This window comes from Cataglyphis hispanica, chromosome 25, assembly GCF_021464435.1.
Source record: "Cataglyphis hispanica isolate Lineage 1 chromosome 25, ULB_Chis1_1.0, whole genome shotgun sequence".
Classification (NCBI taxonomy): domain Eukaryota; kingdom Metazoa; phylum Arthropoda; class Insecta; order Hymenoptera; family Formicidae; genus Cataglyphis; species Cataglyphis hispanica.
In genome coordinates, this window is record NC_065978.1 from 1,307,444 (window position 1) to 1,330,412 (window position 22,969).

At 38.0% G+C, this 22,969-nt stretch overlaps 1 protein-coding gene across 5 annotated transcripts in view; it reads right to left on the reverse strand.

Moving 5' to 3' along the window:
- The window catches only part of LOC126858489 (uncharacterized), a 364,090-nt gene that overhangs the window by 257,992 nt on the left and 83,129 nt on the right, over window positions 1–22,969 (reverse strand). The window contains exons 1-2 of one of the 5 annotated variants that reach the window (XM_050608855.1): window positions 14,872–15,190; window positions 14,379–14,433 (exon numbers count right to left, since the gene is read on the reverse strand). The exons of the other annotated variants lie outside the window; for them this stretch is intronic. The gene's annotated coding sequence lies outside the window, so the exon portion shown is untranslated. Of the gene's footprint in view, window positions 1–14,378; window positions 14,434–14,871; window positions 15,191–22,969 lie in introns of those variants that run through there. 5 annotated transcript variants of the gene reach the window in all.

A 22,969-nucleotide genomic window follows, 5' to 3' on the forward strand; every position in this document is an offset into this window, starting at 1 on the left:
GTAAGGTGCGGCACGATGGCTCTTCTAGCTGGCAAAGTGTCGGATCTTGAAGAGCCAACTCTGCGAGAAGCATCTTCCGAATCTCCTTCCGCACGATTCAATCCACTTTAGCTCGCTACGAGACGCGCGCGCAAATCGTGATGATATTCAACTAATGTGGGATTTCACCGGCCGTTTATGGCAGACTTTCATCACTTTCATACTCGCGTTTTAACGTCATAATCTTCAAAATGAGTATCGTGCAGTAATCGCTAATAGCCGTCGCATCTCACTCAGAAGAGCAGGCTTGTCTTCGCACGATATTTTGTCATTCCATTAATCACTGATGATCAAATGATTTCGCAAATTGTTACTCATTTCGTTCACGTCAAATTATATTTAAGAAAAAAATATATTTATATGCATGAGAAAAAACATTATCAAATAAAATTTCGCTGGGGAACAAAATTTTTCTTCAGCAATTCAGGTTTCACTCAAATAAAGATCAAATTTCCTCGCCATTAAAAGAAAGCAGACAACAGCGAGGAACAGCCGGCGATGAACGAAGCTTGCAACGACAACCTGTTAACAGCGATATGAGTGGAAGCGTGAAGAGCGGAGCATGGACGAGGGAGAATCGTTTTCAAGAACGATATTCGCATGTTACGCTTCTCATCACTTGAGTGATATATTGTACAATTTACTCGCGAGAAACTGCTAAACCCGAGAGCTACCTTGGGACACGTTCCGTCGACGCGGAACGCACGAGCACTCTCGCGAATAGAATTTACGATGATTCAGGAGGATGTCAGCTCGTTTCAGACCATCGTCCCGCTCGATCTCCCTTTCATTCCCGATATAACGAACCGCACTGTTGTTCTCGTGACTCGCACGTTCGACTTAGGAACGCGCAACGTAGCGGCGGTCGCGAGGTGACAACCGCTGCTGCCGCTGATACTGCTCCTGGTTCCTGCTGTTGCTGCTGATAGTGCTGCTCGCGCGCGGCAGTGGACGAAAGGTGGCGTCGGGAGGGTATGCGCGGCGACGGTGGGGACGGCGGCGTCGGCGTCGGCGTCGGTGGTGGTTTCACGGCGGTGGTCGGTCGGTCGGTCGGTTTGATCGGCCGGTCGGTCGATGGATGCAGGTGGTGGTGAAGACGGTCAGCGACAACGACGACGACGACGACGAGGACGACGGCGGCAGCGGCTGGATGTGCCAGAGTGCGGGCTTACGGCGGAATGAGAGGAAAGCTCGGTGGTTTACGGGGAGCCGCGTGGCATCGCCGACTCCGCGATGAGCGAGAGAGTTGCGCGTTATCGACCCATCCGCGAGGCTATATTCCGCTGCTACTCTCCTATCCGCACGGCACACGCTCGCACTACGCGCCCACCGTGTTTAGTGCGCAACGCATAGTGCGTATGTAACCTACCTATCTACTCATCTACCTACTAATGCCGAAAATTCGTGTATGCCCTTCGCTCCTTCATTCTAGCGCGTCATTCGTCCGCACCGCTCTTGCGAGCAGCTAGTACGAGGCATACGATTTTCTCTCGAGTCGCGTCCATCACTTTCTTTTCCTTACGATACTTGCTTTCGAGAATAATACTGGAGAAAAAATTTTCGCCTTGCGAGAACGAAAACATGCGAAATAAAGATCCGAAATGATCCATGTTTAAAAATTGAATGAAAATTTAAGACAATTAGTGTATAGATGCATGTGTATATCATTTATCTTTACGAAAATTAAATTATGAGTAATATATTTTCATGCTTTAGTAGTTTTCCTTCAAAATGGATAAATTGAAAATCATGGTGATAGAACGCCAATAAATGCCATTCAATATCACTCAACTAATTTTTCGCTACGATCAATTTTTGCAACTTCTCTTTAAATCCATTTACCGCATCTGAGGATGATACCGCGCGCTATCGAGATACACAACATCGGCTATCTCGAAACTTAATTATACCAGGGATAATCGTAAGCTCTACTAAATTTTGCGGGGCCACCGCGCATTTTCCCTACCATGCTCACGCAACATTTAACAGCCGCATTTAACGCTCAAACGAAATTTCCGCGTCCGTCCGACCATGAGCGGAAGCGTTCCGGGTTTTCCGTTCCTCGATCGCGCGCAACAATGCGGCCCCGGCCGCTCGACTTGAATATCTAAATTGTATCGACTGTTTCCGGCCGAATAGCGTCGATGACTCTCCACGCGAGAACGAATAATTTCAGTGCATGCGCGGCGTACATAGACGAACGGACGGCCGGAAAAGCGGAGTGGCGCGTTTCGCCCGGTCGGCGGCAAACAACACCGGCGTCCAAAATGAAATTTGTCGAGGCTGGATTATACCACAGAGCGCTACCGACACAGTTTTAATTACTTTTAATTATTCCGTCGCGAGGTGTGCGCGCCGTGTATTCTTTTTACGCCGGGCGCGCTTGATCCTCTTTCGCGGTATATTTTAGAGATCGGTCATATTCGAAATTCATATGAAAAATTTCAACTCGATTCCGATTTAAAATATTTTCAGAGTGCGATAAATGTGTGCCGAAGATTATAATCGCTAAATGTGTGATTGTACCGAGTAATATAATAGTAAATACATTTGGGAAATAATTTATTATCCAAAAATGAAACGCAATTTATTTTTAACAAAAATTTAATGTCTCAATATTTTTGAGTCATGGGTGTATGAAAAAAAGAAAATAATTTTGAAGAATTAGATTTCATAATGGTAACTTTAAATGTTGCTTTCAAAAAGACTTTATCTTAAAAGTGTTTTCGGTTCACGCACATACATACATGTTTACAAATATATTAAATTTTAATCAAATTCTCATGAAGCACACAATTCGACTCGGTAAAATTTCAGAGAATTCAATGATAAAAGTAATTATGCTACTACAGTTCTAGGAAAGCGTGCATCTTGTAACACGTAAAACTGAATTTTCGTAATGTTATTTTATCTTTCAAATTCATTCCGATGAAAAAACTAAATCAATTTTTTTTTTTTTACGTCTAACGGGATAGAGAACTTTGCCTTTTGTACTTTGATACAACAAGGTACAACTAATTATCTCGGGTCTTTGCCACGACAAAGAACCGAGTTGATCGAATGCGAACTATGCAGAGCAGTATTTACAACGCGCATTACGCGTGGCTTTACGACTTCCAAAGCTATGGTTTTACGGCTCGATGCGGTAGTATTGTAGCACCATTGTGTCCTGATCCTGCAATGGCCACAAAGAGATCTGCTCGCGGGTCGACGATAATCTGGAAAGATCCGATAGAAGTGCGCAGGAAAAACTGAGAATCCAGCAAGCACTTTCCGCTCTTTCCTGATAAAGCCGAAGACGAATATTTATCTCGAAGATAACGCGAATCGAAAAAAGATTCATAGCCATAAAAGAGTTACGTATCATTGCTATGAAAATGTATGTGACATAATTCGAATTGTTAAATTGTATTAAATTCAAATTGAAAATTTTTAAAAATTTTAAAAAAACTGCGTTGTAGAAAATTAACTTTATATAGGTGCAACATAAAACCATTCATTAATTCGTTCGCAACAGTGTTCATTTATTTAAGCGAAAATATTTCGTTAACCGATAATCTCGTTATAAAAAGTATTTTATTACAATAAAATAGTCATAAAATATTTCCGCTTTTTTTTTTTCTGACTCCTATCGTAATGTCAAATTTCATGAAAATGTGTCAGCTAATGTGTAACAACGGTATAACTACGTGACAAACTGAATCGGCTTTCGCTCGATAAATCATAAGAATGTTGCCAGCAGTTATAATTTATACCCGGATTATCGCATGCACAGTCGTACGATTACGACGAACGGAAATAACAACGGCCGAGCGAGTCCAACGATGGTACTTTGAGGGAAGGGAGGGAGGAGGGGAGGGGAGAGGGGGAGGGCGAAAAAAAGCTTTCCGAATCCGCGGGGGATTTAAAAAGGTAAAACACAGGTATATACACACACGGGAGGACAGTGACGAAAGCCGAGGACGATATTGACACAAGCTTCAGTTTAATTTCTCCGCCGGTAAACATTGGATTCCCATCGCGCGCGAGCCCACCCGCGCACTACGGTCCCCCTTTAAACTCCCCTCCCGTCGCTCGTCGACGTTTCATCGACTCTCGACCGAATCGAAACTGTAACAAGCGACATTCGGCCTCGGCTAAAATATGCTTTTGCACTTTTTCGAATTTATTCACCGGCTAAGCCCGACGTCACGATATTTCGAAATGCACGAATAAAGCGCAGCTTTACTCCATCATGTAAAACAGCGCACGCTGGGTAGATACTTGTTCACGGTGTGTGAATACATTCGTAATGTATATAATATATACCGCATCATTTATTAATTGTGCCTAATGTGCTAACCAAATCCGCTAAACTTGTATTCGGATATATATAAATATATATATATATATATATATATATATATATATATATATATATATATATATATATGTGGCTTGGACCGAGTTGCACGTTGAGATGGATTAAGGAAACAACGATTGCGATTATTCGTTAATAATTTAGGATGTTTACTAGTACCGTGATTATACAGTCTTATGTGCGCGCTATAAAACTGCAATGTTAAACTGAATCGCGATTTGTAATCGCCAAACTGCGATGTATATAAAAGCCATTAACGGAGAGTAGCGATTATTTGTCTGACGATCGCGCGCGTATTATAAATTATACGGTGGACGTTTCGAAATATCTTTTGTGTTTTCGAACAGCGGTTGTGTGTCGAGGCTGTCTCGCAATACTCAAAATACGTTCGGAAACAAAAATATGCTTTTACCTGTTCATATGAAAATACGCTTTCAGCCAGCTTATGTAACGTTGCTTCGGGATAAGCGCGATGCGACCGTATTTCGCAATATCCGAACGCGTATATTTGATGCGTCGATATCACCGTCATCACGAATTTTCAAAACTGTCCTTCGCAAAAGTGTCGCATTTGCTGTTAACAATATAGGGAGCATTATTAATTAGCGCAGTTTACGAAACGGCGTGTCTAGCGCATTCGTGTTTTAAATTATGCCAAGGTGGCGCGCGGCGACAAAGTCGTAAATTTTTTTCCATTATATAATAAATCGATCGCGAAAGTAAACCGGCATATCGAGATTTATCGAAACAATTACGACAATTCAGACAAGCAGCGATACAGAAATTCGCTATTAGCATGAAAATACTATCTGCTTACGCGCGAAGAAGCATTTATTCAGCGATAGAATAACTTAGGCGATATGATGAGTTCAGCGTTATATTAATTATGCCCAATGATCGTTTCACCATTAATTTGCATATCTCGATAATGAGATAAAGATTATTTTAACCCTTTGATCCTTGTATATTTAAATATAATTTATATAATTTCCATATATGTATATATAGGTACATATTTTATATTCGGCAAAATATTTATGTAAAGTAAGTCTTGCGCGATAATCGATTGAAACGCGTTGAAATGATATGATGGTATTTTATAAGACGAGAATTCTCTGATGAAAAAAAAATGTCTACTTGAGATTTTAAAATATAAATAAACTGACGTGAAATTATGGAACTAATTTTTTACTGAAAAATATATCAACATTATAAATGTCAAATTTCATTTCTATTCAACGGTGAACCTAGTTTTCTCGACATTTTCTGAAGGTTATTCAAAATGATTCTTTCGGTATAAAAATTGAACAGTACGCTCATACAAGAAACGCTGACGCTATAATATAATATGACAAATAAGCGAACGGCGAATGAATATTTCACAGCTTGCATTTGGTATCTATTAGCAAACGCGAACGGATGTAGCTCGAATATTTATAATGTATAATTAACCGAGTTACTCTCAATGTGACTTGGCAATTATCAATCGTCCCATTTACAGCGCGTTCGTTGTTAGCGTTGCGCGTTCGTTAATATTTTGCTCGATTGTCATTCAATCGCTATACCCACGCGCTATGTATAACAAACTTTCGTTACAACTGCCCGTTTCAGTCGTATAAGTAATGTAACAACGCGCAGTTCAAGCTACAGGCGAGTTCGTGTGTAACACGACGAAGATCCAATTACCGGGGCCCTTTAATTTAATATCGGGTGTCGTCGAACAATGCGTCATGCAATATGGGAAGCCACATTGTGACGATTTTCATTCATTCCCATTTCCAGCTATGGTCATTGCGACCACGGTACATATTAATTCCATATCCGATATTTTGCGCATTGCACAGCCCGTGGAAAGGTATAATGTCTGCTGATTTGCCTACCGAAATTTGTCGCTCGTAAAATGTACAGTAAAAGGGGAATATGTGATCGAACAAATGTATGAAGCCACGTGTTAGGGAGATGGATCGACTAGGTCTTGTATAATTCCGAGAAGGTACAGTGTCACTCTTCTCGTCGTTGTGTCATTGTGATCGTGGTAGTTGTTGGAGCCTTCTTCTATTTTCGATCGGCGCATTGCATAACCCGCCTCGCGCAGAAGAGGAACAGCAAAAGGAAGAGGAAAGAACGGCTTTCGAGCATGTGCATGCATACATGTGTACTACTCCAACTATATTGAAAGCATTCCTAAATTCCGATCGTGAATCCACGTAAAGAATCCACTGAGAACTTTAACGATTTTTTTTAATTCACATTAATATCTGCCAGTTATAAAGCTTTATAGCTTTAAAGAACGTACAGACGTTAGATGTATACAGACGTTTTCCTATTCTTAGAATGTTTCGAATAGCATGATGATGCAATAAATGACAATAAAAACGCAATATAGTTTATATTCTACAAAGTGTATAGGATTCTTTTTTTCCTAAAACCTGAGATAAGAGTCGAAAATAGCGAACGTTAAGCTCAGGGCCCGCATATTTGAAACGACTGTCCTGTCGCCGCACGTGTGTGCTTGACGCGGCATATCCGCGCTTGCATTTAAGAGCGGGATCGTATTTAAGGTTTCGAGTTGATCAAAAGATCTCCGTTCTCCTCTGTATATACGATGTGGCGCGCGCACAAAAATAGCAACAACTATTCTATTACAGGTTACATATGAGGGCAGCTGGGGCCTAACGTACAACATATCTCGGAAGGAGGAACATGGCGCGATGGATTTTAATATGACGGCGTGTTTGTCATTTTCGCAAACATATATCACTTGTCGGAAGCTCTGTCCCGTCGTTCGACAGCTACCATTTTAAAAGCATCATAACATTTATTTTTCTCCACTGAATTTCAGTATCGGAAAGAAGACCTTTATAAATTTCATATATAAATGTGTTTGCAATTTTTTAGCAATTATTAAACACACATGCCGCACTTATATATACAATCAACGATTAATTGTTTGAAATAATATCAATTAATGGAAATAAATTAATTTTAAAATTATATCATCAGCGAAAATAGCTAACCTATAGCTACACACGTTTGACCAAAAAAAAATATGTATTTCAATTATATAAAATATTTTCATTCGGCCTCTTCTTTTCTCTCTCTCTCTTTCTGTCTCTCGTACAATGAATTTTTTACCGGAATTGTCATAAGCAAATTTTTTATTGAAGAATGAATCGATAACAACTGCATCGATATTCCTAACATATTCCAAAAAGACTTGATAAAAAGGTGAAAAGTGTTTTGCCATGCTAGTGTGACTGCATCTTTGGCACCAACTAAAGTAGCTCATTTCATTTCATCGTCCTCCTTTATCGAGCTATTCGTACCCCCGATCGGGCAACCCAAAACATCCAGGACTGTGCAATATGCTTCTTGCCTCGTGCATAGTTTGTCGATCGTCTTGTAGAACTTGATTATAGCAGTAAACGAGCGTCTGCATATTGTGCGGATAAACAAACATCTCGAAGAAAGTTCTCGCGATCTACCAATCTAATAAAAATTTAAACCTTCTAAAAATATTTTTCCTCTTTATTCTTCAATTTTATTTCTACTTACATATACGGGATATTTTTTCTATTTATAAATTTTTTTTTTATTCCATGAAAATTGAATTATTTCGTTTTCTTCAGCTCGAGTGAATAGCCCACACATCATTTGCAAATCGGCACATTTGTAAAACGATTATTTGTATTCGTTTTACGTGCGCACCGCGAATGTATGTATCATTAATTACGCGCTGGCGGATATAATCTGCCGTTGGCGTTGAAATTTTCAGGTATTAAAACCAATTACGATAATCGCGCGGTAGCCTCCTGCGGCTGAATAATGAATCGCGAACGACAACGTCTGCGTCGATCATGCGGGATCAATCGGGCGTTCTTATCGATCGCTCGCGCGCGCTGATCAATTATGCGCGCCACGGCCCGATCCATCCATTCATCCATCCATCCATCCATCCATCTATCGCACGGTATACTCTCTCCGTTACCGGAACGGATGCCCGCACTTCGCCGAATTATATATGCAGGATATAATAAGCTGGCGGTCCTCGAGATATCGGCGAGTTATGGGACGCCCTAATGGTCTCTAGTGCTTGATTTACAACGCAGGATCCGCGGCGCTGCCGGATGCATTTCCGTGACCGTACGCGCGTGCAATAAAGCGTGGCTATCAGTTTTAGAGAAAGAGAGATAGTGATAGAGAGGAAGAAAGAGAGAGAAAATCCGCCCGAGTATTTCTCTTTCATGACGATAGATCTCTCATCGCTCCTCTTTCCGATTACTACCATCTGACAGCTGACCTTGTCTGCATGCCGCTCTTCGATCATATAACGAAGTTACTATTGTAAACTACTACAACGATGAATTTATTTCCATTAAGCGAAAAAAATTGTTATAATACACGCAGGAAATTTAACTGAGCATGTAGAGAATGATTAATGCGTGATCATTAAAACGGTGAACATAAAATCTCATTAGGTATTTTGCAAACATTTCTGTTTTAGTGAAGCTAATCGTGAAATATATATTTGTAGATTTTTCCTTCTTCTCTTTCAAATGTTTGTGAAAAAAATTTTCTTTATACGTATAATTATTTTACATATAAATTTCCTAGCGTTAAAGTTATTGTTAAAATTACATAATATTTGTATTATATTTAAACATAATTTTATATAAATATATTTAAATGTAATTTTACAAAAACATGTAAAAATAAAAAAAAGGCTATTTTATTTCCGTAAAGCCCATTTTTAAAACCCATAATTAAAGTAGCTAGTCGCACCTTCTGCAAATGATATTCGAAAGCATCCGCCCCCGAAAGACTCGGAAGGATATCCTTCCTCAGTATTTATGGAGCAATATGGTTCGCACAACGAACTATACGCGCGGGAGAGCGTACATCATCGCACGGATGGTACACGCTTGCATTTCGTAATTGTGCAACGGGCAGATAAACTGGCGGGTAAGTAGCTTCCGCGAAATGAGTTATGTACATCTTTGAGCTTATTCACAGCGCGAGCGACTTTTTACCTTTCTGCTTTAATACAAATTTATAGATTCTCATGCTCGTCTTGCGTCACGAAAATGTACGTATGAAAAATATAAATTATCGTAAATAAAATAAAAGAAAATTAATTAAAAAGTGCGATTAGTTATCTAAAGAAGAAGCTAAATAATCTTCCCTTGAGATTATAAAACGTACGAGAAATTTTTTTTTAATAAAAAACTTATTAAAACAGCGACATGCAGAACCAGGATAAGAGGAGATATTCTAAAAATGTAGAAAAATTGTTTTTGTGATAGAAGAAAAAAAAAAAAAGACAAGATATCTTGATATTTCCTTTTCGCATAACAACCCAATGGAATCCGCATATCGAAACCGTATCAAATATATGGATGGCACATGATGCATCCGAAGGATGCTCATGTCGAAAATGCATGAAACTTGAGTAAACTCGAAATAGAGCGCGTATATATTCCTAGAATAAACATTGCTGCGTATTACAACGGAATTGCAATTCGGATTTATAACTCACGATCGAAGAACGATTTCCGTGTTCTCGAAGACAATGAGAATCAATCCTTGATTGCAAAAAACTAAATGAACTAACTTGACTTCGGTAAACATCCGGCGACGTCGTCGGCATGTTATTACCACCCGGTGCTCTTCGCAGGGTGTGTATGGGACTTATCCGAGACGAGCAGAAATAACGGGAGAGAGTGCTTCGGGGAATACGGGAAATAGAAGGAGAAGAAGTTAAGAACGGGACGAACGGAAGTATATCTCTCGCCCAGCTGCCGGTGCTGGAGTTCTCTCGTTCCACTATCTTTCGACTCTCGGTTCCGCGCGGAGTTTAATATAATGGCTAATATCATCGGGAGGATCCGTACAATGCAAACAATTTGAACCTGTCTTCATCGGAAAAGAGAAAGAGAGGGAGAGAGAGAGAAAGAGAGAAAAGAAAAGAGAAGGGATAAGAACGAGGGCAAAGAAACGAGATCTGTGAGAGCATATGGTAAGAGCGGCGTTGAGCGTGCGATAAGACGAGCAATGAACAGAAAATAGCGCAGCCGTTCATCGAGGAAACTGCGGGGGCCTCAGTCGACTAAATACGACGGACATCGGCAATCGATACCGCACAATAGCCCGCGGAAAGACCGGTACTCCGGTCGAGGGGGCGCGTAATATTACCCCCGCGTCGCGTACACGCGTTCCCGCGCGATCGCCCCATTTCCACGACGCAAATCACCGATTATTGCGCGATTTCATTATTCTCTTTTGATGGATCGATTCTTGGCGATTCACAACAATTATTCATCCACCAGGATTAATCGACCGATCAATAAAGAGCTGACAGAAAATATTTCATCCATATTGTGTAATACGATTATAATGATTCGTTTATTTTCAGATAACTGTAAGAGACTTTCAACTTCATTAAATTACAATTTAATTAAATATCAAGATACGCTCCAATATATATTAAAGAAACGTGTGCTCTTATGATTAATACTTTATTATGACATAAAAAAATTTCAACTATTGCGTTAACGCAACTAAGATTTTTTTAATTGCATACACACTATTTGGCGAGACTTTCAATTTAGCGGCCCATTAGGTAGCTTCGTCATTACGCGACTCGGCTTAATTCTCTGTGATTTTAATAGCCACTCGTCCCGAACGAACGCGAGAACTCCGGCTAAGAAAAGGGAAGAGGGAGAGAATGTGTGACCGGCCTTTATTAGACGCGGCGGGTAGCGGGATGGAAATACGTGGACGATTCCGAGCCGTTGTCCGGCGAGAACAGAACTCGCAAGAATAGATCCTCCTCGCCGGTATTATTTTCCGCAACTGGGTTAATTCTCCTCTCCTGCTCTCTCCTTCCCTTTGTTCCGCGCCACCCACCGTCCCACACACCGCCGTCGTCGTCGTCGCCGTCGCCGACAGTAGCTGTATAACGCATTATCCGCCCTTTAATTGCATCTTTATTGGTCGCACACCGGCACGAAAGTCTGACAGCTCGCGCTGATTAATGCCCGACTAAAGGCTTCCTCTCCTTTTAATCCACGAGTGTCGTAATGTACCCCGAGATTACGCGGCGCACTCGGAAACGAGCAGTGGAAAGATATTTTAATACGATTCGAAAGCTCATCCTTAATAGAGTTTTGGATCTCTTTTTCATTGTACTTGACATAATCGACCGAGATCTGAAAATTAAGTTTTCAAGATTCTATTTGCATAGAATCAAACCGCAAAATTTACTATTTTTCGTATCTTTCTCGTTTTCCTTTCATTTTTAAGATAATATTATCTCGTTTCAAAGTTTGTACATAGAAAATCACAAAAAAAAATTATTTGTTATAATTATTAGAAGCTCCAATTATATCGAGAGAGAAAAAAAAAATGCAGACAATATATTTGAAAAAAATCGTGTCATGTGTCACTTTATTAAACAAATGTTCATTTTTTCTTTTCATTTATTTAAGAAATCATTGTTGCTGGTTGTTTATCAACGAGAGAATATTATCGTCCTCGAGTCGCTGCTTCCATTGCTTACACGAAACACGGAAGGTTGTTAAACGCTATTACCGATAAAACATACTTTACGTCACGAGCATCTGTGCTCGACCTCTTTTCGCGTTATCAAGAACCGAAAATATAACTTCTTCTTACAAAACACTCCGCCCATCTGGGATGGAAGTAAAACGTCTGAGGAAATCATTGATCACTAAATATCACATTGATTCGAGAAATGATGCATCCTCTCTCCAACCATTCAATAGCTCATGTAAGCTGTCGTTTTTTCCACCGTGTTTAATTTAACAATAAGTTTTCTATTATCAATGAAATTTTATAATAGCTTTCAATTTGTAACAACTTGTTTATATCTCGTGTCGTAAGTTCGTCCATCTCTAATTCCGTTCGTTAATTCAACTTTTCTCGTTGTAGAATAATTGTATAAATAGCATAAAAATAAAACCGTTATACACATATATGTATATATTCTTCGAACGTAATTCTTCTCGCTGTAATTTTAATTTTTTTTTTCCCTACCATTACGCGTCATACAGCTACCATATAACATACACGAGCGATAGTCGCCGGTTAATCGATAACGCATTAAATAATGCGTCAGCGTATCACCGCGACGCGATTATCGCGTCGTCGAATTGAAAAAGCACGGACTCTTGCGCAACACCTGGTTTCACGAAGGATGCTGCGGATACACATAGATGGACCGGTACGTAAGGTAAGAAATCCTCCTCAAATTGCAGTGCGCGCCATTGTTGGTGGCTCGGACAATAAAGAACGGGCAATGAAATTCTAAAAAACTCGGTAAGAGAAATCCTCGTTCAATGTGAGCACGGAGATCGGGAAAGTTTTCCTTTCTCTCTCTCTCTCTCTCGTCTGCAGCCTCGGGCAATTATACTTTTGTGTATAATACGTGCGCGTATGTGTGTATACGTCGAAGCTGACTATCGTTCGTCTCTTTTACCTTATCCGTTAGCTTCCCGACTCGATTCCCTCCAAGATCCACCGCTACGATTTCCTCCTTTTCGATATTTCGCTGAGTGGTCATAAAATAATTGGCCTTGTGCCTTTCACATATATACACTCAGCACACGCACATATATACGGATGTATGTACATATCTGCCGGTCTCCCCGTTATAATTGCCGCAAATTACATGTTGCAGTTAAATGCGACACGAAAGCGACGGTGACGTTGTGTTGTTTCATCGTCGTGAAATACGAGCGTTTTGTTTAACGACTTTGTATAAGTAATTTAACGACGACGCTAATAAATCGCGAGAGCGAGCGGATTATCAGAGGAAGCAATAATTATAACTTCGATAATTCATTGGGTGAAGTTAGTCACGTTTCAGAATAGTCAAAATAAATTAATTACAATCGTCTAGACCAAAGTACAAACAGCAATAATGCTATTTGTTCCATTCGCAACGCATTAATCGTCGTACAGTCATCGCATAATTAATAATGGCATATTAATGTTAATCAATGAATATGTCACTCACATGGGATGAGGTTACAAATCATATTACATAAATGCTACAGTAATGCTAATATTCATTGTAAAGTACAAAATGTTTACCACAACAAAATATTTATATGCATGTTTAGCATTTAGTGACTAATATTTATTGTTGATAACATTAATTCGCTTTTTTCTATTGTATAATTTGACATTATATAATTTTCGTAGAAAAAAAATTAATGCGCTATTAATAAAGATGGAAATAATGGAGGAAATATTATAGCGCGATAAACCAATTGAACAACGCGAAAATATACTGTTTCCGTTAACTATATTTCTGCATATAGCATGTCAAACATCGTTCGACCAGAATAAACATTCGCATGAATGCAGTAAAGCCATCTGGGCGCAAATAAACTAGATAAAGATAGAACGTTCAAGGGGAAGTCATTCTATTACCTCAACCGGTCATTTCCTTTCCTCCACTCTCGCTCGGTGACGTAAATCCGCGATTCACCGTGATTTTCAAGGGAATTTTGCTGAGTGGCGGGATAACAATGTATACCTTTTCCCCGAAAGTTGCAGGAGCGTTACGCGAATGGAGAAGCGCAGAGAGATAGAGAGAAAGACAAAAAGAAAGATATATATATATATACAAGATATCTCGGAAGTCGCACTGTTTCTTTCAGCCGATTTAAAAAAATGTAGAGTTCTTGAGAAAACCTTTACTAACTTTTTTTTTAGAAATTTTTCATTTTCAATATTTTAAATAAATTGATAATTAAATATGTAACATTATTATTACGTTTGTTATCAATGCAAATTTTTATATAAAAATTGTCAGATAGATTTCAAATCCCTTTTCGTTCCTTTTTTTTTTTTGTTCTGTGATATTTTTTATCTCATATACATACATATATTTATATAAATCCTCTAAAATCTCTTTGCGATTACAAAAAAAAAAATAATTTGGTAAACTCACCGGTATGATGCGCGACAGCGGAGTTTAAGTACACACACACACACACAAAGTTGATCTATAAAATATAAATATATTCGATTTAAAGCAATATTCACACACACAAACAAAATAAATAATTTCAAAAAATATTGAACGTAATTAAATGTTTTATTTTCATGCGCGTTCTTTTGATACATGCATTTAATAAAACAAATTACATGATGCTCCAAAGAAAAAAATTCTTTCAGAGACATAAAGTTTTATAAAATATAAATATATATAATATAAAAAATCTAATTATTATATAAAGAAAATATTTAAATATATATCATTATTTTAAAAATCTATATAAAATTATGAATTAATATATATTTTATTAAATATTGTAAATATATTTCAAAATAAAACCTTGAATATTTTATATTACATATTATAAATTACGTATAAATGCTAAATAGTTCGTAAACAATTAATTTTATAAGTAACAAATAGTAAATCAAACAAATCGCCTCACCTCACAGTTACTCTACCCGATGCCTCTCCTTGCCCCTTCTCCCCTCCTCTCGTGTTCATTCTTTATTCTTTTTCCATGATATTACACTTCACACTCGCGAAAACATAGATAATTATTCGCATGCTAATTTACGTAAAATACAAACACTCATCAGAAATACTACAATCGTATGACTCTTCGCACGGCACTTTTAACGTTAATCATACATGCGACAAGTAACTTATTACACTGTGACAAAAAAAAATACAACGCGAGAAAATAAGAAACTATGATCTATTCGACTAGACGAAACTCGTACGATCAAATTTATACTCGATACGACTCTATCGTTCACATATGCTATTAGATATTAATCACTAATAATTGCACGGAATAAATATGTTTCTCGAAGAATAACGCGACAATGACTCGACTCGTACTGTTTTTCTCTCGCTCGAGTTTCACTGCGCGACAGATAAGGTTAAACGAAGTCTCCGCACATAAACAAACAACACCGAACGTCGAAGAGAGCCATGTGCCCCCTCTCCAACCGAATCATCAACAAAATATATTTCACGTACTTCAAAATAAATATGATGACAAGCACATTTTTGGCACGCGTATTAAATGTAACATATATTTAAAAAATATAAATGTACTTTTATTTTAATCGCAAAGAAAATATGTAAAGGAAACTAATATTTATTTTTATTACTTTTTTTCATAATTTTTATGCTTATCTTGAAAAAAGTAAAATCATATTATATTATCAATGTGATTTTAATTATCAATATTGTATAATCACAAATATTCAGAATGCATTATCTATTAAGTGTTAAATAATAAAATATAGATATCTTTATATTTATTATATTGTTAACATGCAATATTAAAATTATTTTAAGATATAATATTTTAATTTTAAGATGTAATATTAAAATATAATAATATTCTCGGGTACTCACAGTTTTACAGTAGCGATTATAGAATATCTTGTATATACAGAAAAAACTAATAGAAAAGAAACAAAAAGGAAATAAAGTGATAGCGATAGAAAAGAACGAGGTAGAGGGACGTTAGAACGGAATTCAATCTCCCAGTTAAAGAAAAGTTAAAACGGCCATCGGCTTATCGGGAAGTTTCCGCGCGTACGATGCTGCTCCGAAACGGATTTCGGTTCCCGGACATATTTAATTCCCCCCTGGAGAAGGCGCACTCCCATAAATTATCAGGGTTAGAGTCGGAGTAAGTTTCTCGCGAAGAAACGTAAGACCAAGAGAAGGAAACTGCATCGCAGACCGTCGATGACAATCGAAACCATTCGATCGGCTGTCAATCATGCCATAACGATTAAAAACTGGGCTAATGAAAATCTGTCCCTCTTATCCTAGAATTGAGAATAATGCAAAATTGTCAAAGAGAATTTGAGAGGAAAAAAAAAATATCAAATTAATTTTTAATTAATATCAAAAAAGATGTACGGCATATGCGTGCGTATTTAATATATGTATATATAACAATATGATAAACGTCACAAGTTTGGCAAATTTAAAAACGATTATCGCTTAATAAAAAATTTGCGTTTCTCTCGAAAAATATATTTTTCGAGATCATTTCTAAGGCGTATCTCTCGAACGCGGTTTATGCGGGCTCGAAATCGCAAACGCTCCTGCGGCGTTTGGTGAATCGTACTTTTCGCGCTGTAGAAAATCAAGTTTCGTCTCAGCAGGCTCACATATTCCAACTGCATCGTGGCTACAAGAATGGTGGCAATTCGCGAGCTTATTGCGGGCGACCTTTATGGCCGAATGATCCCCTAATGGAAACTTTCGAATGCGATAATAATTCTCACGGGGGGTGTTAAAGGTATATAATGCCACAGAGGTAGTACGTGTACATAATGCGGTATGTACTCTATTATCCAGTGTCACGGCCTATCGTACCGGCGCGACGCTCACCCGTCTCTGTACGTGACCGAAATACTATCGATACTCTTCTGTGTGTTGTCGCTGAATTCTCGAAAACCTTCCCTCACTTTCTTACACGGCATTTCCGTGCCGCGATGAATCGGGGCAACGGATTGCCTCGACTCGTCGAGGCGTGCATTTCGCTCTAGCAACGGACCCGACGACGATCATCAATCAGATGATTAACGCGCTTGTCGCACTTTAACACGTTGATGAACATCGAAAAAATGATCGATGCGACATTGTGTTTCTTTCGTTTATGTTCACCGCTCGTGTAACTTTTACTAGACACTGCATATGTAAAAACCTACCCTTAATATTGATTATATATATATATATCATCTCTCTCTTTCTCTCTCTTTCAATTAATTTTTATTAAATATATTAATATTAACTCGCGTGTCATAGTTATTTCTCTAAAAACAAAAAACTGCTTCGCGCAAGTATTCAAAGATAAATATAATATTAAACATAAATATAATATTAAAAATTACTATTGAATCTTTAAATCGCGCATTTATAATAAATAATTGCTAGATAAAAATTGATAAATTGAGAGAGAGAGAGAGAGAGAATTTTCGAATTACAAGTTAGAGTTATAAGATTACTAAAACTTGATGATGACGAGTAAATAATTTAAAAATCTGTAATAAAAGGAATAGTCATGAAGTATCTAAGCCCGCGGACATCTTCACATTTCGTCGGGCTGTGAGTAACCCTCTGCGGAGGTCGACGCATGAATGATACATGAACGAGCCTCGGGGATCGTCTGGCATAGTATTACCACCGGTAAAGAGTCCCTTGGAAAACCTCTCGAATAGGAATACTTAGTTCGCGTTTGCATAATATTCGCACGCAGGTTACGGCGGACCTGATCGCTCAAAAAAAAAATAAATGGAAAGGGAATTTCTGCTGTGGTTTCCACGACTAACGAGCAAGCGTAGAACATTATATTGCAGGCGAGTTTCTGCATAAATTACAAACACTACAATTCAAAATAATAAACGAAAAAAAAAAGAAACATTCATGCAAAAATATGCGCATTTTTATATTTGTAGAAAAAAAATGTATTTTGTATTAATAAAGTAATATATCAATAAAAGGACATTTTTTCAAGATCTTTCTTTGTTATTAATTGGCAGAATTTTTCTTGCGCTGTAATGTTGGTTTATATTCATTGTATGACTGCGCGCGATATTTCGCAGAAATTTCATTCTTGTTTCGAGGATCGAATAAAGAGGAAAGGAGCAAGGAACAGGGAATTTAATTGGTATGTAAATCGCGTTATACATACCGCGTATGCGCGATTCGCACACGCACGACAGAGACGACACGCTTGGCACCCGATGCGAACATTCAGATAGGAGCAGGGTGGGCTTATCGTTTATGCGTGCCCGTGTACTCGTTCGGCTTTACCATATATTATCCTCTGCACCGATATCAGTCTAAATCGTGCGGCTCTCCCGCCGCATCGATTTTCGCATTCAACGTTCCCCCCAAACGCGAGCGACATATCGTCCAAAGTGATTTCTATCTCTTCCGGGTCAACTTGCCCATTTAACCCCATACCCGTGATAATTTATTTTCTTGTTTTCGCTTTTTTTTTTTTAATTCTCTTACGTAGTTCGTATCTTATTTATATCACATAAATGAATTACCGTGCTTGTTTCTCTATAATCATGCAAAATGTGATATAAGTTTCACAACTTTTTTCTATTATTCTAGTATCATTTAATACTGTCTTATAAAATTAATCTGATTATAATAAAATTAATTATAATAAAATTAATCTAAATTTTTACTAAGGAAAAATCAATTCGATATCAAGCATGGATTTCGATCGATATTATTCAAAATTAGATATCAAAATAAATTATATAATTCTTTAGTAAAATAAGTCAGATTAGAAAAGCATATATGCATATAGTAGCAGCACATTTCGCGTCAAGATCAAATATAATCGACCAGATAATACAAAGACCTGCTAGTACAGTGATGTCTTTTAATTAAGAGAATCAGCGCACACATCGTCTCCTCAACACGCGTCGTACGTATTGACCTTATTACGTACATGTTCCATCTACCTACTCACTTGTGTGTTCGCGTATCCCAGCAAATGCTCACGATTCCAGCCGCTGGAAATTGAAGAAGCGATTTCTCGCGCACGCTCGGAAGTGCAAGAAAAGAACAAAAAGCGAGAATATAAAAGTCTCTGTTTCCTCCCCCGACGCCCTTTTCTCCATGGGTTAGAACTACTTCGCATCCAATTCCGTTTGCCTCTTTGCTAGTAGTAACCGACAAAAGCAACGCCGTTTCCGCTCAAGTCGCCGTGCATTTCCACGTTTTTCATCGCCGTTTCGTATGGAACATAATGCAATAATGTGCGATATTCTTATATACTTGTCATCATTTAAACATTTGATCGACCCATTTAATTGCTAACGTAAAACAAAGCTATCTCTAGCAGAGAAATATTAAATTGACCTCATATCGATTCATAACAGGCTTCCAAAAAATAATAATTAATATTATATTAATAATAATTATATTAATAATAATTAATAAATAATTAACAAATTTATATCGCAAATTTTGTAAATTTTTTAAAATTTAAATAATATAAAATACAAATATCTTTATTTGTCTCTTTAAATCGTATCTTTTTCCACGAATATTTCAACGTATTCATCAAACATTTGATTGGATTGAAGAAAAAAATAGAATATGATAAACACATGATATGTTTATATTAAATTGAAATTTATGTAGAATTGAATTTATATTATTAATTATTAACGCGCAACGTAAAGAAACAAAAATTTTCTGTTTACGTTAGTATGATTGCTGGAGGAAGCTGGGAACGAAATTTGTTTGCCGCGAGCCGGAAAGGTTTCGTCTCGTTGGAACAACGAGAGAGCGGGTCCAATGAGATCCCAATGAGATTAAAAAGTTGTCAACTGCTCTTTCCTTCCTTCATCCCGACTATTCCTTCCCGCTACGGCGCGTTCCCGTTTTCGCGCCACTCCTGGAAAACTTTGCTAGTTAGAATTTCTCATGGTATGTTTCTGAAAAGAAACCGTTCCCCGTTGCTGCTACCGCAGGAAAGTCAAGCTCAGGGAATGCGCCACCTGATAATGATGCTCGAAATAGTGCCCGTCCGTATTTCCCCTAAAATTACCAATGTCTTCAAGTATGCGGAAGAAGAAAAAAGGAAAGATAAAAAAGACAGCAGATATTTCAGTTTCTCGTTAGCAAACAACAAAATAGAAAGATTCGTTCAAAATATCATTGCCAGTAAGTATAAGGAAAAGTTAAAATAATCTTTTTCAAATTAGCATATGTAAATTCTTGTTATGCATATGATATGACAAGAGAAATATGCCTATCAATATTATTCTTGAATAAATGAAAAAGATAAACGACTTTAGATTAATATTACTCGCACGGAGAAAGCGATTTATCATTAATGATCATTAATATTCCGTTATTTACATACATTATCGATCGCGCGCGCTTAACAAATGCCTCGGTTTAAGCACTTACTAACGGAGGTTAGCATTTTAATAGCGTAACGTAATTCAAGCCGCGCTTACCGAGTATTATTCATTAACTCGCGTAATGCATAAAACCGCACAATTCATTAACTCTTGTGCTTCCAAGATATCTGTATGAAATAAATAACGAAATTTCAATCATAAAACTTTATACGATAAAAAACTCTACTTCTCTCCCTTATCATTAAAATTAATTAAAGAATTCCAAAAGATGAATTTTACAATAAGTTTTAAAAATAAATACATCAAAGTTTCTTTTTAGCACAGAATGCGAAAACATTTTATGTTAATATTTAATATATATATATAAGGATATTGCGGAAAAAGATTTCTTAAATATATATCATGATCCGGTTTTAGGAGTAGATTAATTACTTAGCAAATGCACGTTCCTCCGTTTCGTAGTGGGTGGTCCGATCCATCTCGCGTGAGACTCACAAGAAGATCGCGAGACCGCGAGACAAACTAAGCACCAGCGCGCAAACTGAGGGGCTGCGGCGACGTCTTTGAAGATGGAGGAGTTCTGTTTACGGACACGGTTCACTCGCTCGCGTGCTGTGACATATGTTCAAAGCAACGCACATCGATGGCAACCTCGATCTTATCCCGATTGATCGATAAGCTCCGCGTTATCGGTCAAAAGCCTTACTCTCCGAATGATTACATATTTAACCGTGCATTAATATTGGAATTATGATATAATATAATTATAATAGAATGAATGCTATTCGTTTGCGATTCTGTTTAAAGTTAGGGCTATAATTAGTATCAGATGGATCACGACAAAGATTTGAGTTATTAATTATGTTACTTTAATTGACAACCCACGCTCACGTAAGGCTCAACAAGATATAATTCTAGACAGAATCGTTGATCCGAGGATTAAACCAAAATGTCGGAGATTCGAGCAACTTAAAACTTGGACAGTCGCATTGAAACTTAATCTCTCTATCTTGAGAGAGAAATTTAGATTGATAATGATAAACAGAATAAAAAATCCTTAACATACTGCTAATTTGTAGGAAAGAATGGTATATATGGTGTGGTAAGTTAGAGATCGACACTTTTACAAATAATTTTGGAAATAATAGAAGAATCATCCGCATACACGGACACGAAACCCTTTTTGTGCGTAACATGCGAGAAGAGATGACAGAGAGAGAGAGAGAGAGAGAGAGAGAGAGAAAGAGGTAGAGAGCGCGGTATACAAATGTACGATAAAAAATATATTTGCCGTCCTAGTTTGCTCCGGTTGGCGTGGCACGGCGAAAGCTCTTCAGTAAATCCAGCTTAAAGCAGCTGTGTAAACGTTGACCTATATTACAATCACGGCGCCCGGAGCAGTGTTCGCCGGCAGCGGCAGCGGCAACATCACCACTACCACCATCAGCATCGCCATCAAGCGAGAGCGCGGCATCGTTAGGACAAGACTACAAAGTAACCCGGTGTTCCGGCACGCGGGGAAAACATGTATACAACCGGCATGTTGCTCGGATATAAATACGTTCAAGTCGGGGATGTCGCAATTATTTCTTTTCGCGATATCCGCTTGACGATCTGGTCGTTGAAAAGACTTTTTTTTCTTTTCTAAAGCCATCTCTTTCCTATCGGCGTACAGCAATCATTTCGCCGCTTCGTCTATACAGACGAGAAATTCGCGTCCTTAATTAATGCGAAAATCAAAACGTAGCTTGTAGTAGTGACTATCCGTTAACTTTTCGAATAGTGCAACCTCCGCGAAACTTCTTAATCGATGATTATATTACGGTGTCTCACTGCGGTATTTGAGAGAAGTTGAGCCAACATTGAACGATGAATAAGATAAAGATGAAAAGATATCGGTAAAAAAAAAAAAAACGCGTGATAAATATAAATTTCTTTCATATTCAACGATAATTATTTTCATAATTAAATTTCAGATAATATGATTTTGAGGAAGTAAAATCTCTACTTGAATTTAAGTAATTTAATACTATATAAGATAGTGTCTCCCTCTTTCTCTCTCTCTTTCATCGAGTCCATAAATTACGATTCATTACAATTTATAAAGACGATATATAATTAAAAGTATATAATTAAAAAGAGGCAAAAGAACTGTCAGTATTTATTTATTTACATGTCGCAATAATAAATTCTTTCATAATTAATCTTCTAAATTTTGCGATGTATTTATCAACGTTGCACTTGCGGAATTATATACCAGCGCGTTTACTCTCTTTCGCGCACTCTCACCCGAGAGATCATAACACACGTCGCGAGATCACCCATCTACCGCGAAGGGAATCTCGCGCGAACAACGGCTTCGCTTTATTTCTTTGGGCTTCATCATCGAGATGACTATCGTCTAATCTTCTGATTGTGAGAGAACGACTACGCCACGAAAACGATACGGGATAAGCCGGACTGGTACGTAAAGAAAAATGGTACAACTACTGCGCAAGTAGTCCGCCTCTCCACGACCGGTGCTCCTTCCTCCTCCTCCTCCTCCACCCCATCTCCCAGGCCCGCTATCTACGGTCCGAGGGCTGAGTGGTAAAAGCGGAGAGACACTTAAAGGATTTACGGGACTGAGAACTCTAGACTCCGCTTGGATCGGCT